Below are 18,812 nucleotides of genomic sequence, written 5' to 3' on the forward strand. Positions count from 1 at the left end.
TTAGTTTTCTTTTTTGTTTTATTTTTTTGTTTGTTTGTCTCAGTGCAAGACCTGCTCATGATGTATTGACTGTAGCAAAGTACAAAGCCATAATTTTACTTTATTGAGCTCACTCTGGGTAGCCATCACTCTGCAGAAATGCACATGGTCATCTAATTCTTAGTGACAGGATGAATGCCACAACTCTGCTGACAAAGACAAGCAAAGCAGCCATTTATAATGGCAAGAGAAACGTTCCATTTAATGTCTGTGTTAACTGCACATAGTTAGGCATTTTGGACACAGCTTTTATAAAATCCTCTTTGACTAATACCTTAGGACTTTACAGAAATAAGGCAAATTTGTATAGCATGTATGCTGGCACCCATCCGTAATTTCTGTGCTTACAGCAAATGAAACAGACTTATAGTGTGCAAAAAAAAAGTTGCTCTCCAATCAGACTGTTCACAGACAGTTTTTATTATGTGCATTTGAGATACTGTAATTTAATAATTTGTCTGTCTCTTGCCTTACTTCACACTTCCATTTGCAGGGGAATCCACATTGCAGATGAATTCTGGATCTGGATCAGAATCTGTGAGCTTGAATGAATGAAAGAACATATTTAACTGTTTCATTGTCAATGGAATTTAGGAGCTTGCAGCTTCCCTTGTGTCTCAGAAAGTACAAAATACAGGACTTGCTGGGACCGGCATGATGCAGAAAGTCTGCTTCCTCTGTTCTGGGGTGAGAGAAGGGGCACTGAATAAGTCACAGTACCTGTTGGAGTGCCCAGAGACATGCCCTGTGATGACCAGTGAGCCTGTGGAGAAAAAAAATGATGTTGAATATTAAAGAGAAAAGATCAGGTGCTTTTTTAACAAGCACCCTGCCCGATCCTGCCTGGAGTGTGCTTCATTTCATCACGGAACTGGCTATTGCTACAGCAACAGCACTTGTAGAATAGTTCAAAGAAACAAAACATAGATGCAAGTCAAATCCAGGGATTAGAGTATTTAATTGCTTAGAATAAGGGGTGCTTTACATTTTGCCTAGCATATTCAGTGAATGGATTCAGAGCAAAACTACACCCAACTTCTGTTAATGCCACGTTTGGTATTGCCTCTTCAATCAGAGAAAATTATGTATCTTAAGGGTTTGTATCACAAATTAATCTCTCCCGAATGAGATGTGCATATTAGTCACCTGAAAGAGGTTTAATATAGTCATAATTGTACAAAACATTTTTCATAATAATTAGGTATTCACATTACCTTTTCTCCTGTCTAAGTGTTCATATGTACATTAGAACTTAACAGTTAAATTTTATCTATGCAACATCTCTCAGTTACTCTTCTGCTCAAGGCACTAAATCTGTACAAGGTCTAGGTGTTCAGTAAGTGGTGCTTTAATCTCCTCAGAGGCCCATTTGAAAGGACTGAAACTCTGTTTCAGCAAGCACATGGCAAGGAAGTACATAAAATACTTCCCACTTTGGAAAAGGATGAGTGAGAGGAACCGGGCGCACCGACCATTGAATAGTTTCCTTGCAAGCTGAGATCGTGCCAGGAGCTTGCTGTGTGGGCCATGGAGCCTTGCAAAGGAGTTTTGCTTTGTGTGAAACTCATCCAAGCATTATAATGCTCTTCTATAGCACAGTTTGATTACCTCATTTACTACAAAGACCCCCAAAGTGACAAGAAGATAATTACTCTGACCTCTGCTTTTTGGAAGTTGATAGAGAGAGAATTGATAGCAGTGCCGTGAACCATCCTCATGTTTCCTTTGCCAATGTGCCATAAACCTTTGACTGGCTGCCAAAAATTTGAGGTTGTCTTATGAGATAATCCCTTCTAAGAAGTTCAGTTTATATGTATCTTCCTGCCCTTCTGCTGGAGACAGGGGCACGATGCAGTCATCTAAGAAAAGAAGCACAAAAACTCCTGGGTTGCGAATCTTGAATAAGTTCTTGGATTTGCAAAATGGTGATAATACTATTTATCCTTATAATACCTTTATAAAATACTTCTCCCCTGTTGGAGCCTCTAAATCCCTGATTAGAGCACTGACAATTCCCCTATACATTTCCTGCTGGTTCTAATCACCTATCCCCATCTTTTCAAGAATATTTTCCCTTAAGGGGGGATAGAAAAAAAGAGTAAGAAGATTCTCAGCATTCAGAAACAAACAGTTACAGCTGCTCTCAGGAAGGGTATGAGAGTTGCCTTGCAATAATAACTTTACAGATACTGTGAATGCTTTAATAATCCACACTGTTGACAGCTTTGAATGCCAAATTACTTGTGTTGCATTGAGCCATGAAACTATCCCATGAGGTACTAAGTCCACCTTGAGACAGCAGTAAAGCCAAAGCTTTGATCCTCAAGGCTGACTCAGAATAAATCATTATTTTTAAATTCTTTAATCCCTCATGCATCAATAACACATAATTTTAGTAATGCATCTGACTTACATTTCTTATTACTTCAGAATTCAATCCAACTTCTACTACAAATAAAGTTAGAGCTCCCAGAGGCTCCAGATAGCAGAACTAGTCCTGCTATGGTAAAATTCTCCATCGAACTGATGAGATGACAGAAACAATAATATATAATTTTACCTTGTTTGGATGTTTCCCACCCCACCCCTTTTACTGTATTTCAGTATAGCATTTTCTGGAAATGAGGAGCACATGGACTGGGAGTCTGAAGGTCCTAAATTTAAGTTCTTGCTCCCAGACAAGTTGATGAAGATTCCAGCTTAACTCTTAGTATTTTCAGAAGTAGCAGTGAGCACCTGGACCTGCCCACTGTATTACCATTGTTTGAGTGCTAGAAAATTACCCCAGATAACACAGTTCATAACAGACAGCAACTCATATCAGCTCAGATATACTAAGCTAGGGGTTTGAACTTTATCCATATTGCTAAATAAAGCTTAAGGCCGTGAGTGGCATTGCCTGGCCACCCTACATAATGCTTGGCCCAGGATTTTCCTTTGGTCATCTCTAGTCACTTTACAGTCTGAAAGCATAAACGTTTTATTGCCTATTATTCTTGGTTCAGAGCATTTTGAATAATGTGATGGCTATGCCACAACTCATCAAAATAACCTTTTATCAGCACAAAATTGAGGCTATAGGTTGCACGCTGTGGTGTAGCAGAACCTTGAAGGTGCAAAGCATCCTAGGATATTGTTTGAGGGTGGAAAAAACAAATCTGACCCTGATAACACAGAACACTGCAAAGCTGCAAAACAAGTATTATAAACAGGAGGGACAATCAGCAGCCCCAGAAGTTCATTACTGGGCTTTAGCTTCTTCTGAGGTATAAATACAGCCTTACATGCTCCAGCTGCCACAGACCACACTGTAGGCTCTTTACCCACAGGGAGTGTACAGAGCTCTATAGGGCTGCTCCTCCCTGTAGACATACCTTTTGTCGGCTATATGCAAACTCAGTTCCAGCCGGTAGTGCAATGATAACAACATTTACCCCATTACTTTCTGTAAAGTTGTAATAGAATTAGAATTCTATTCTAATTTTATTCTATTCTGTTCATCTTATTGATGCAAACACACCATTCACTGTATTGAGAACATGTATCTTCTAATTGTGAACACATAACCTGAATAAAGAGTAAACAGAGAGAGGTTTTATATCACTGCAATTGCAAACAGTACCTGTGATTTATGCAGTCATTTGCCAAGCACTGTAAAACACACCCAGTTCTGAAATTGTCGCCCCTCCCCCCATCTATTAACTGTTAGTTCACAATGAAAGGCCACACAAGCCCCTTCTGGCAAAAATAATTAATGCCTGAGTATTGCCTCACCATTCTGGTTTCTGCAGTTCTTGGAAGGGCAGGTTAGAGGGACAGCCAGTGATCCCCCTACAAACACTGCCTGTGGAAGGCATCACCAGCAACGCTGAAAGGACCTGTACGTGACTGATCAGAAATCCTGCATACGTCTCGCTTGGGTGATCTAAACAGCCATTGATTTTCATAGTGCTGCTGTAATTCAAATATCATTCCTGTTGAGGGGAGCTTATTTTGTGTGATATGCTGTGTCCTGGTAGAAAGCTGCTGTCTCAAGCTTACAGTGCTGCTAGGAGTCAACAAATCTCTCTGTGAATTTGACAATGCCTTTTGAAAACAAATTTCTTACTGCACAGAAAAACATCACATGCTAAGTGCGAAAGGGATTGATAGAACAATTTCTGGCTTTGCCTATTCTGCTCTTTTCAACTCTTCAAGCCTTCAAAAATCTCCTTGCTGGGAAAAAAAAAAAAAAATTATGGGCTGAAATTAGATGGCGCATTTCTGTTTGCCAGAGGTATATACTGCACACATGTGCCACTGAACCTGTTTGGAAATAGTATTTTTAAAGAGTTTTAAAATTAGTAATCCCAGTCAGCTAAATGTTTCAGATATTTGCTCTTGCTTTAAGGGAAGATAAAAAAGACAGAAGGCAGGAGGGGAAACAATTAAAAAAAGTCAAATTTGCCAGCATAAAACACCATCGTTCATCAACGAACACTACTGCATTTCAGTACTGCACACATGGCAAGGGTAACAAGTCCACTCAGACCAAGGTAAAGAAAGCAGGGAAAGCATGCTTCCACCTACCAGCCTGGAAAAAATTGTGAGTGCTGGACCTCAGGATTAGGTCCAGCAAATATCAACTCCTTACAACAAACTTGTTTAGATAAACTGCAAAAAAAACCCAGACCAAAGCAAAGCAGTCCAAACAAACCCACAGTTCTCCTACCATTTTTGCCATTGAAAAAACCCAACCCCAACAGAGAGAAATAGCAAATGTCCTCCCATGCACAAACTTCTCAGCAAGCAGTTTGATGGGCTTTCTTTTAGGCACTTCTGATGCTGTGTATCTCTGTTTACCTGGGACATGAACTACCATAAGAGATGCTTGGGCATAACAAAACACACATTTTCATGGGCTGCCAGTCAGCTGGTCCTTCTCTCTTTAGCAGCTTCTGTAGAAAATGTAGTGGTCATAGCAATACTGATAACATCATTTCAGAACATTGCAGACCTTCATGCTCAGATGTCAGTAGCTTTGCAGCACCATGCAGAGTAGCTTTGCGGCAGGGGATTAACAACATGGCCTCCAAATCACAGTTGCTTGGCTAACAGACTGCAGAATAAGAAGGAGACAAGAATCAGAGATCTCCATGAGTTTAACATGATGGTGTTAAACACCATAGTGGTGTTTTTGAGAAAGAGAAGGAAAATGCAGTGAAGCTGTCCTTTCACAGTTAAAGCAAGCCATGAAGTAACTGCTAATGAAAACATTCATAGGCTATGAATACAGTATTAACAACTGTAATTCTTATAAACAGAATCAATTAAGATTCTCTTAAGCATAATGGTAGCAATAGATAAGTTTAGATGCCAAAATTGTCTTCAACAGTTCATTAGCATTAAAAATGATGTGCTGTTGTTATTGTTTTAGAAAATATTCTTGAAATGTTTGTAGCTATGTGGTTTTCTGTTAGCTGGGTATTTGTAAGTACTTTTCACCATAGAATAAGTGCATCTTATAATCATAGAATCAACAAGGTTGGAAAAGACCATCAAGTCCAACCTATCCCTCAAAACCTCATGACTAACTAAACCATGGCTTCAAGTGCCACATCCAATACCTTTTTGAACACCTCCAGGGACGGTGACTCCACCACCTCCCTGGGCAGCACATTCCAATGGCTAATCACTCTTTTTGTGAAGAACTTTTTCCTCACATCAAGCCTAAACGTCCCCTGGCGAAGCTTGGGACTGTGTCCTCTTGTTCTGGTGCTGGTTGCCTGGGAGAAGAGACCAACCGCCACCTGTCTGCAACCTCCCTTCAGGTAGTTGTAGAGAGCACTAAGGCCTCCCAAAGGAAATTCATTGCCTTTCATGTATTTTTCTTCAAAAATAGAAGAATATAAAGATCATGAAAAACAGTCTCTATGTTTCGTATATAGTTCCACATACTCACTGCAGAGGTAAACATAATTATAAGCTGCCTGGTGTAATAATGCCAATCAAAAGCTTCACTATTTTAGAAGAAAAAACAAAATATACACAGCCAACAACTGTCAAAGCCAACAAAGAATAGAATAGATAACCAGGTTGCAAGAGACTTTTGAGATCATTGAGTCCAACCTATTATCCAACACTAATCAACTAAACCATGGCACCAAGCACCCCATCCAGTCTCTTCCTAAACACCTCCAGTGATGGTGACTCCATCACCTCCCTGGGCAGCACATTCCAATGGCAAATCACTCTCTCTATAAAGAATTTCTTCCTAACATCCAGCCTAAACCTCCCCTGGTGCAGCTTCAGACTGTGTCCTCTGCCTGGGAGAAGAGACCAACCCCCACCTGGCTACAACCTTCCTTCAGGTGCTTGTAGACAGCAATAAGGTCTCTCCTAAGCCTCCTCTTCTCCAGGCTAGGCAACCCTAGCTCCCTCAGCCTCTCCTCATAGGGCTTGTACTCCAAACCCCTCATCAGTTTTGTGGCCCTTGAAGGCTCTAGGCTCTATTTCCACTTATAAATTCTCCCATGAACCCAGCAAGGTGCAAGCTGAATGTGACTCAGAAGTGACACAGTATTTATACAAGTAGGTACCTACCTCTTAGGACATGAGAAAAGATTAATTCTACTGCACTCTATGCAGAAAGAGACATTGCAACCTGCCATTAAAAACTATGCCTTTGAACTGCAGGCAACTGTGGGATTTTGGAGAAACAAAAGGGCTGTATGAGCCTGCTTATTAGGAAAGGGAAATATATGTCTATGCATCCAGAGAAGCCACAAATCTAAAGCCATACTAAGCCCAGTTGCAACCACATGCTGAGTGGAGAGAACTGAAGACTGGTGAGATATTTCTTCTACTACTGGATAAACATCAATGACATCAACAACACTATTGAAGAGGATTGAAGGAGTAGGATGAATATCAACCAGAACTGGTAGATGCTGTCTCAGGAAGACTAAGCTAGAAAGTGACAACATTTTGTAATGAAAAGGAGTGAGCATGGGCTGTAGGTGAAGACTTTCTATAAAATTTCATTTCCTTGTCTCATCATACTTGCTTCCCATGCACTTTTGCCTATATGAAATACCCACTCCTTCCTGTCTTTGTCCTTTGCCATGCCTTCTCCTGTTGTAAACTGAGTTTCCTGTTGCAACCCGTGTTCAGGGCCCATTTGTGAGGAATGGATGTACAAATCCCATTGCTGTTCCACCACAGAATTCCAGAAATGCAGAGAGCAGAGAATCTCAGAAGTCCTTTATTAACTGCATTACAGAATCCCCAGCATCAGAGAGCATCTCAGAGTGTCCCTAACAGAACTAGTACCAAAGTCCCTAACAGAATCTCTCTATTGCCCAAAAGTAGCTGATTTTTATATACTTTCTTATCTTTCCCATTAACTCATTTAACCAATCAGCCCCATACACAAGCTAAAACTATCCCCCTATAAAATTACTAAAAATAGCTCCATATAAAGGGAGGTCTCAGCACACCCAAAGGTCTGGCTTCTGCAGAATGTTTTCTCTTGGCACTCATACAAAAACAAGTTCTCAGCTTGTAGTTGTTTTCAGAAAGAGCAGCTGCCACATTCTCCTAACAAATGTTTCAGTCTTTTAAAGTCCACAAAATCCAGCCTAAGCTAAGAAATTAAACATGAACACCTTGGAGAAGGACGGACAAGTGGGAAGCCAGAGAGAGCACAGTACTGGAAAAAAAGCTGCCCATGGGATCAGAAAATAAGTCACCATATTCTTCTCAAAAAAAAAAAAAAGAAAAATCAATGCACATCCATACATTCTGTTCAGTTCAGACTGTCTTTACACCTAATAAATTGTAGGCTCACTCTACAAAATGCTATCATCACTCCCATGAACCTTCTCAAATCTCCGGTAGTTTCAGCAGGTTTTGTAGCATGCTGCTTAGAAAACAAATGTACTAAATCATGTTACTTGGGAGATCAGAAAGATGGGGTGAATAGGGATATTCTTCACAGTCAGATTTAGTTGACTGAAGCTAAAAACCAGTACATGCAGAAATAAATACACAGACTAGTCAAAACACTGTTGATTTTTAAGCCATTACAGAAAGTAATATGGAATTGCAAGTTTTCTCTGCTGACTTGAATAGATAATTAATCGTGCTGTTCTTTCAGAACCACCCCATAAATAAAATCAGACTCAGATGTGTTGAGGTGTCTTATTCAGAATCAATAAGTAATTTAGTAATAGCATCATAGTCTGAGGTGTGTGAGCTCTATATCAGGCAATTTACAGAAAGAGGGCTATATCCTTTTAAGCAGTCTGTGAGTTCTTCAATGATCTTCACTTTTATTCTGTGTCCAGAAGGCTCATGAGAGCAGCTGCATACAAAATTAACTAGCCTTCATCTGCTCCTTATGATTAATAAATATTCTTTGGTTATTTGGTTGACCATCTTCCTACAATTATGTATATAGGCCCCCCAAAAAGTAAAATTTCTGTTTGTTCAAGTCCTTATCAGGCTTATGTATGAAGAGGCAACTATATCCTGCTGACATCATAGCTGATGTGGTTAATATATGGTAAGTATAGTTAATATATTTTCTGTTATAGTGCAAGTATGCATATAAATATGATATCTCCCAGTTCCAGACATCAGTATTTCCTTTGAGCTGCTCATGTTTGCTTGGAAAGGGCGTTCCTGATGCTAATCTAATCTACAGTTTCAAGCTTTCACCTCTTGCAACTTGGCTCCTCATCCTGAATCTCAAGCAGACCAGAGGATTCCACAGTCTGAGATTTATCATTCATACTTGAAAGGCATCTCAAGATAAACTGGGGGTTTTTCTTAATTACAACATCGTATGGAATCATTCTGTACACCATGCAAGTACAGACAAGCATAGCAGAACATGTTGTCAGCCTTCGACCATAAGAGAATGGTATATTGGAGGATGGCCAAGTCTGTGATTCATTGCTGGATGGGTAGAAACAAAGTATGGTATCTTTTAACACACAGGAAATACATGTCCTCCAGAGCACTGTGTAGGTATTCTGTAATCTACACTAGAAATGTACCTGATATAGCAAGAATAAATGTGAGATTTTTGGTCTGCAGATTGCATTTAGATAAGAAGATATATAAGCAAAGTAAAGCTGGAGTTTTAATGGGGTTTGTGGCATCTTTGAATCACATTCTGAGAACTGTATATTTGAATTTGTGGGTTTAGGCCCAGCCATAGCCAAGTAGTTTCACCTTTCCTCTGCCCTACACCTTCCCCTGACAGGATGGGAAGGAGAAATGGGAGCAAAATGCAAACCAGTTTGAGATGAGGAGAATTTAATAAAACAATACAAAAACAAAGAAGAGAAACATAGAATCATAGAATGCATGGGGTTGGAAGGGACCTTTACAGGACATGCATAACTGTGATGCAAATGAAGAAGCATATAAAGGGATTGGTATAAAAGGCAAACAGCTCACCTGACACTGTCAGTGCTTGCGACCTGCACCAAATGGACATCTCCAGAAGCCCACCACCTCCCACTCAGCCCTCTCCTTATACAGTGGACATGAGGTTTTATGGTACCAAATACCCCACTGGCTGGTTCAGCTGGCCATCCTGGGTGTGTCTCCACTCAACTTCTTGTGAAGGAAATCAACCCCATGCTAGTTAAACTCAGGACAGAACTTCAAACTTCTAATGCAGTACTTCTTGTTTCAAAGCAAGAGGTGACCTGTAACTGATGACATTCAGCAGTCATTTATACACCCACTTGCAACATACACAGACAAAACTTGTACAAATAATACAGTGGTTTAAGATTCTAATGCATATATCTCCTGAAACCGAGTGCTGTAGAGAAGAGACATATGGGTAACAGAATAATTTCTTTCAAATGCCATAAATTCTTACACTGGAATGAAAATGTTGCATGCTGTCTGTGCGTGGTACTAATTTATACTGGGTTTTGTATACACAAATATTTCATCGCTTGGTTAATTTAAAAGGTTTCTGCCTTTTCACATTACCCAATTATTTAAGTGAATCAATTACTCCTGAAGGGTTACATATTGCCAGTACTTTTCCCATGGGACCAAGGACTGTGCTCTTTACTTCATTACACATCAGCATCATTTATTTGGACCTGAGTGACATGAAAACAGGAATTACTGTGGATAGACCTCAGTTAGGGAACCTCTTCACAAATTGGGATGCGTCCTGGCAGTAAATCCTTGTCTGAGTATAGATGAAGGACACACATACTTTGTCCTCCTTTCTGATGGAGGGAGGTAGCACAGTTGAAATTCTAGCCCTGTGCTGGTACAGGTGTCTGACCATCTGAATAACATATGCTGCCCCAATAGATAGTCCCCACCGCTTCCAAGAGCAAAAAGCCTCACGGAAACATTCCACAGTCCCCCATCCCCTCCACAAATTCAGCAGCAGGGTCTTTCTGCATTTGGACTGGCAGCACCCAAGTACTTGTGAAATTTTAAGCATGTGGACTAGTTAGCCCTATGTACTCTGCTAAGTGGGACACTGTGAATCTATTTAAAGCATATTGAAAAATTCCCAAACTACCTCATCAACATGTCACAACTTTGGCACAGAAGAGTTATTCAAGCTTTAACTGTATTCATTCTTTATCTGTTTATCTTACAATTTCTGCAAGGCTGCTAGTCTTACTAGCACTTATTAGTAAATAGACTGACACCCACACCACATCCGCCACCCACCAGCCATCAGTACCAAGCTCCATTTCTACCAGCACAGGTCACCTTTTAACTAGATTTGATATGAATGGCTCAGGTTACCACATATGCAGTAGCACATACTCAAAGCACATCTTCATTAGGTTCTAACTTGTGTACCAAATCTGCATTTAGGATCACAGAAAGAGTGCAGTCACCTCAAAACCAGAAAAGAACATTGCCTTAATAGGAAGCACAACACAATGCTGAGAGGAGAAAAATAACTCCGTAGGGTTAAATTAAAAGTTCAGTTGAAATGCTTAGCAGTGTGAGCACAGCTGTCTATCAGACAAAGAGCATAGTTTCCAATACTGTCAGTCATTTACTGCAGAAAACTACAAAGTTGCTTTTTGAACTGGTCAGAGCCCAGGAGATTTCACACGAAATGAAAAGCAGAATGAAGAAATGCCAAGGAGGTAGCGAACTGTTTAAAGATCTTTTTTTTTTTCTATTTAAAAAAGAGAGAGTGAGAGAGAGCAAGAAAGATTGAGGAGAGATCTTTTAAGCTTTTAAAAAAATGGAGAGGGAGGAAAAAAAATAAATAACTTTAAATAATTTCTTACATGCAAACATTTCAATTGGTCTTGAGCACAAAGTAGTCTCCCATGTACTGTCAAACAGACCAATGAAAGCACTTTCCCAAGTTTTATTGCAATGCCTTAAATTTTATGGAGGTAGTTAAAAGGGATGTGAAGTAAAGAAAGTATTCTCTTAGTATTTTATGACAAGCCACACAAATTGTTTTATTCTAAGGAAACAGCTGTAACTATTTCCTACTCTATACAGTAATGATGCTTTGGAAATAGTTACTTCAGGAAAACCAATTATAAACCAGGATTCTTTTTATCTTATATATGAATTCACCTCCAAAGATATTGCCAGCAGTAAATCCCTGACATTTCTTAGCCACGTAGGAAATGAGTGATGGGTAGGCACATCATGCAGCTGTACCTGTAGAATTGCTACGAAAGACTTAACAGGACTGGAAAAACAAATGAATTGTGGGACTAAAAAGCTATTCAATCAGAAACATATTCAAAGAGGTAGCTAGGGTTTTGAAGGAATGATTTAAGATTTAGTCTTTCCTTTATATTTAGCTAGTCATTAGAGACAAAAATGTTTCTGGATTATCTTTACAGAACGTAAAATCAAAGTAGAGGTGAATAGCAAATCCAAACAAAAGAGAACGTGTTTGCTATTCAGATCCATATCTCTGTGAGGAAGAGGCACTCATTATGCCAGAATGTGCGTGCCAGATGAATGTTAATCTTTGCCTTGTTATGATATCAAGCCAGGTTTTCTTACAGGTGCTCCAAATAAGGTGATTCTAATTTGCAGACACGGCACCACATGCACACATTCAGGCAAGGATTTCTAGAAGGTCAAACAATATCTAAGTGCCTTGGCAAATCTATTCTGAGGACACAAGGAACCTTGAAATTACATTTCAACTGCACATAACAACAAAACATTTGAAAAGGTGTGTTTGGAAAAGGTGCCTGTACAGCTCAGCTCTAGCCTTTGAGAGTTTTGACATTCTTTCTCCTACAACCATTCAACAGCTACCAATATTCTAATTAGCTATATATATAATAAATTTATTTTTTTAAGTCAGTCTTCATGAGGACATTGGTTGTAGAAAGTGAAATTTGTATCTAAATAGAGCTCTTTACCTGGAAATTAGGGTAAATTTCTTAACTGCAGCAGTGATACTGATTCTGGGATGTTGGAATAGAATTAATAGATGTACCACGTTGGATCTTCCATGCCATCAACTCTGCCACTTCCCAGTACCACTCTGTCTAGAACAGAGAGGAAGAAAACAGATATTTACCCACAACATTGCTCCAGTTTCCTGCAGTTTACTGAGGCAGAAGAGCTTTCTGTTAAGCAGCCCTCCTTGGATTTTCTTTCATGAATCCATCAACTGCTCCATAATATCATAAAAATTTTCAGCACCCTGTGGTGGTAACTTTCTTTACTGAACTGTACATTACACACACAAGTGCCTTTTTTTGCTGTGAAGCTAAAACCTTCTAATTTCATCTGAGCTCTCCTATGTTTTACACTGGAAAGAACGATGAACAGTTTCTCTATTCACCTTCTTTATGTCAGGCTTTATAGACTTAGAGTGCATTGCCCCTTAGTCAACTTTTCTCTAGGCTAAACACTGTTAGAATACTTAACTTCTTCATATGATGGAAATTTTTCAATACCCATTATTACTTTTGTTATTCATCTCTCTAACTTCTTATGATATTTTAAATTTTATTGGAGGTGGAGGAACCAGAACTGTTTATAGCATTCAAGATCTAAGCCTAATGTGGATTTATACAGCGGTATAATAACATTTCCTCAAAATTGTAAAGACAGCTTGCTTTCATCATATAAAAACAGAGAGATAAAGAATCAGGACTTAGAATCCAGTACCTGTAAGCAGATTTAGAGAGTATTTTAAGATATCCTTGCTGTCCTAAAGGCAGTCTTATTTTCATATATATACAAGAAAACCTATAAATTCATTACAATTCAATAACTAAGAGAGATTGACCTGCATTACTTCCTGTTTTATTCATAAGGCAGAATTACAATCCTTCAGCTAACACCTATATAGTTGTTGCTACTAATTCTGTCACATTCTTAAGTAATAGCACATAAAAAGAGCCTAGATAAAATTAGGCAGAAGACTGTAACAACCTTTTTACCTGTCCAGTGCTGGGACTGGCATGAATGACTGCTTCTCCTTTCCAAGAAACAGAGTTAATCAAGTTTACAAGATCCACCACTAAATTTCCCTTGCATTGAAGTTCTGCACCAGAAAGGTGGCCAAAAAAAAGATGTTAAGTCTCAATTTGGTTCTTTCAGTTATTTGCATAACAGAAACAAATGTTTTTTGACTGCCATGGCCTGTGTTCCATGGCAGCTCCTGGCTAACAGCAGAGTCGGTAACGTTCCATATTTAGTTGGTTTGACTGTGAAATTCCCATGCTAGCCTAAAAGAAAGTATTGTATCTTCCATATCAAGTCTGGTGGCAGAAAGCTATCTCTTCTTTTTTGTTGCAAAAGGTTTAGCAGGTTGAATAGGGTATTCCATAACATAAGCAAAAGATATGTAAATGAGGTGATAACACTGAGGCAGAGCATAGCTTCTCTTTTCTGGATCCCTTCTGCACAACAAAATGCCTGCTGAATTGCATTTTGACATGTCTCTTCAGGCTGAAATAGGGACAAGACAAAGTTGCTCTTTCCCCTTTAACATCATCTTTTTGCTATCATGTTCTCAGCAAATGACAAGAGGAAAAACCAAGGGACTTAGGATGAAGGGAAAAGACCAGAGAGTTGCATTAACTTACACATGGAGATGGGATTCAAATATTTATAAGACATCCAAACTTAGGTTGTCAAGTGGTCTGCAAGAAGTAACACCAGTCCAAGACCTTCCAGGTTGAGAGATCAGCTAACAAATATCCTGGGAACTGCTTCTCAGTAGTGCAGAAAATCAAAGGACGAAATTAACTGGCATTTTTCAGCTTCTATGAGCTGTTCAAAATGGGTTTATGTAGGAACATACATCATTCCTCCTTGTAGAGAGTATCTGTGGTGCCAATTTCCTAACTAATACTATACAAACTGAGACAAGCAGCAAGTACCTGCAACTAGATAAATATTACTTGGCTAAGCAGACTAAACACAGTAAAAACAAACAGGAGTATTTTAGATATTGTATATACAACCTTTAATCACTTCTCAGTCTTTCTTCCAAGAATTTAATATAAGTTCAAAGCATCATGGGTCTTTAAAAAAATAATTAAGATTAAGATTAGCAGTAATAGTGTTTTCTTGAGAAAGGAATGTCAAGATACATTGTTCAGATGTTTAGCAAGTGAGGCTTTTTTGGAATACAGCACTGTACAGGAACTGAGGATACTTACAGTCAATCAACAGTACTACCACCAGCTTCCTGCATGACCTAAAGCTAGTCAGTAAATTACTCTTTCTTCAGTTCGTGTCAATGAGGACAATTATACTTAACTTTTCCAACTTGTGCTTATTTGGGCAGGAAGCTGTCTGAAACAGAAACTCTTTCTACCCTCATGTATATAAAAACATTTATCACCTAAGAATGTTGATCATTTCTGCTGCTGTAATAGGAGTAATTGTACATATTATTTCCATCAGGTATTCCCCTGTTCTTTGAAAGTAAACTCCTGGATCTACAAGATGTCTATGTGGTCATCTCTAAAGGCAGGGTAAAACTGTTTATAAAACAAAATATTGTGAAGTAATATGACTATAAAGATATTTACACGTTTGTGCTGTATATGATCGGAGCACTGCAAGTCATTCCGTGTCATTCAAGCACAGAACCAACCCTGATTAACAGTCAACTTCTATTAACAAATACCACCTATTTAAGTTGTTCTGTAAATTACCTGTAACAAGAGCTGTTGTAACTAAGACAACAAAATGTAGCAACAGCAGAGCAAGACTTTGAATGGTGAATATTTTGTGAAGGCATGATATACAAAGGCATCACAGTTATATGGAACTTTCCCCCTCTGTTTTTTATATAATTGCTATGCATCTTTTTCTTTAAAAACAGAAAGTCCTAAAAATAGGATAGCATAGGATAGGACAGAATGGATAGGATAGGATAGGACAGGATGGAATGGAATGGAATGGAATGGAATGGAATGGAATGGAATGGAATGAACCAGGTTGGAAAAGACCTTTGAGATCATTGAGTCCAACCTATCATCCAACACTATCTAATCAACTAAACCATGGCACCAAGCACCCCATCCAGTCTCTTCTTAAACACCTCCAGTGATGGTGACTCCACCACCTCTCTGGGCAGCCCATTCCAATGGCCAATCACTCTTTCTCTGAGGAACTTCTTCCTTACATCCAGCCTAAAAATTTACCCTTTTGTTTACAGTGCTGTCCTTGCCCTGTGGTATTGGCCCTATAGTATTTGGTATAGCCAACCCATGTTCTTTTTTGATTCTAAACAAAATTTAAGGAATTATTATTCCAGGTGATAACTACTACAAAGCAAACTCTTGCCAATTAACACAATGAAGCAGGGAAAACTCTTCAAAAGACTGACCTATAACTGTCTCCTGTACATAGAAAATTAAATAAATGAGATTAAGTATCTTAGATAAAATTCTGGCTGGGGTAGGGGGGGTAAAAATGGATTCTTAAGATATATCAGCATGATTTTAAGTATGAGTCACCTGCATTTAGTCCTTGGGCTTTTTTTCCCCTCTGTGGAAGACCAATCCACTTCACATTTCTGAAAAGTCAAATGGCTAAGTAGTTTAAAATCCTGACATATATATTTAGAGCGCTCAGAAAATTGTCTGTGTAGATATTCTCTTGTCATCAGCACAAACATACAGGCCTCCAGGGTGTAGCTGCAATGTCAGTCAAAAATAAAAGAGAAAACAGAAAGGGGAAGTAAGAAGAAAAATAAAAGCTGAGGAATTTTTTCAAAACTGTTCTGGTGGGTTGAAATTTCCCCACCCCCATCCCCCAACATTAATTTGCCAGACCAGCTCAGTTGGAAGTAAATGAAAGCTGAATTTACAAGCAAAACTACAATCTACAGTGAAAATGCAATGAATATGTACAAAATATATGGTATTTACAATAGTTACAGGTATTTACAATTAATTAACAGCACAAAGACCAGGGGAGGCTAATAGCTTCTCCCTCCCTGCCCCCCTCTTAACCCTTATACACAAGAGGGACAAGAGAAAGGAGCAGAGAGGTATTTTGTTAGACTTAGCCAAAACAATGCAGCCAAGGTTCAGCAGAAGCAAGTTAATCTCTCCCAAAGCTAAGAAGTGAAAAGAGCATGATTGTTTTGTACAACCAGTTTACGTTCCTTATCTCTTCCACTGGGATTGTGTAGAACTATCATTATTTCACTTTTTATATCCAAGAGTGATTTATTTACATTCTACTACTTTCTGTTCAAGATCTGTGAAAAATTTTAAAGGCATAGCCTAAAACTACCACAACTGTATATGATATGGCTTGATTTATTCATGTTGACAATTTGCAAGAGTTTCATGAGGATTTGCACTTCAGTTCCTACAGAAGGATGACAGTATTTTGGTTAACACAGTGGACTGAAATTTAAATGCATCTGATGGGATGTCAGGGAATCCATGTTTGTCCAGCATAGACTAAATTAACAACAGCTGACCTTTATGTATGTAATATTCTTTAGTTCTGCCAATTAATTTCAGAAGCCTAATGTAAGCTGTACTTGTGGAAAATATTTTCCCTGTAAAGTATCACCAGCTGATACCAAAATGCAGATCCTGAGAGTTTTGCCCCATTGCTTCAACTGTTTTTCAACTTCTGTCTGTGATTGGCTCTTTCTTGAGGATTTATATAACTTACAAACTGGATCTAAAAGGCATAAGAACATACCACATTTTCTGAAACTACTCTTTAAATAACCCTTCACTAGGATATTCTACATGGTGCAAGTTTATGATATTATTTTATATTCTGAGTTGTGAAGCATTTGAACACTGCTTCTCTATCCTATAAAGGGCAGTGTTTGGAATACCAACAAAATTATGGTCTGTCACTACAAAATGACATTGTGTTAGCAAGTAATAGCTGGCAAAATGAAGCAGTTGGATGGGGATCTAAACACTTTTGATATTCATCCAAAGTGAAGAAAATTGTATCTGCTCTGACTGGTTCGAAATTGTTTTGAGCAATTTATCAGGCTATCAGTGCCAAAGTTAGTGCTGTGAAGTACAGATTGAGACAGTCATTTTGGTCTGGAAGACAAACTTCAGTTCCAGTATGAAGAAAACATAATATTAACACACATTGTTGTAATTCAGACAGCTGTCAAATTAACTGTGCCATGAAATGAGCTTTGAGAGACATTAAAATGCCAAGATACTTTGTTAACTAATTCAGTAGTAGAAGATGCACCAAGTACGCCTAGCAATGAAAGCATCCATTATGGAAAGTTCTAACCTGGTGTAAACTAATGCTGTTTGTCTCATCTGAATGGCCCTCTCACTGGTAATAGCTGACACACACCATCAAAACTTGCTGTTGGAAAAGTTGCTTCACCTGTTACTTCTCCATCTGAACACAGACATTTTTGGTGGCATCTTATATATTTATGGGGGGGGTGCGGAAGGCCTTATTCTCAGGGCAAACAAGGTGGTGAGCTGATACTCAACAGAACAAAAGAATTGCCTGACTCCAAAGGATTAACCATTAAAACATATTACTTTTTACATTTTCCCCTAGATAGTCTAAAGTTATATACAAACAGAATTAGGGTTGTCAGAAAATACAGTGTGACATGCTTGGTAGGAGAAATGAACTGAGGTTTGTATGATCATCACAATCACAGGACATTTCACATCTGCCACAGTTATGTTTCCTACCTTCTCCTTCAACCATAGACTGAGTTTTTCTGGTGCTATCAAAGCAAGTTCTCTGCTTTATTCTCTATTTGTTCTCACCATCCTGCACTCCTCAAACAGTCCCACAACCTGTTGAATCTCTATCACTTCAATGTTTTAGGTTGCTTTGCCTGCCTGTATCATGGTTCTCACTACAGCAGTTTTTTAAACTTCTATGTAATGCTCTTCAGTGTAGCTTCAGCATTTCTTTCATCTTTGTCATTCTCCCTGAACCCACAATCTTCTTGGCTTTTTCCTAATGATTCTCCATATCCCTCCCCATGCTCAGCATATTGCGTCCCTTCCAGCATGCCCAACAGCATTGTTTGGTTCCTTCTAATCTTCTTGCAAACATGCCTTCTCCTGCTGACATCCACTCATCTAATCTGCTCTATTCTCTCTTCACTGTATACAATAGCAGTCATACAAAGAAGACAATAAACCTAAACTACCACCTTGAAATTAACGACTAAGCCTTTTCTAAGCCACTGAGCCTTTTCAGATCCAAAAGTTGCATAGAGTCACACACACTCCTACCTAAACCTGGTCAAATCAGAGAGGCGAGATTGGTCCATTGGAATCAGTTAGATAACTCAAGGC

The sequence above is a fragment of the Dryobates pubescens genome, chromosome 4 (genome assembly GCF_014839835.1).
Source record: "Dryobates pubescens isolate bDryPub1 chromosome 4, bDryPub1.pri, whole genome shotgun sequence".
Taxonomy (NCBI): domain Eukaryota; kingdom Metazoa; phylum Chordata; class Aves; order Piciformes; family Picidae; genus Dryobates; species Dryobates pubescens.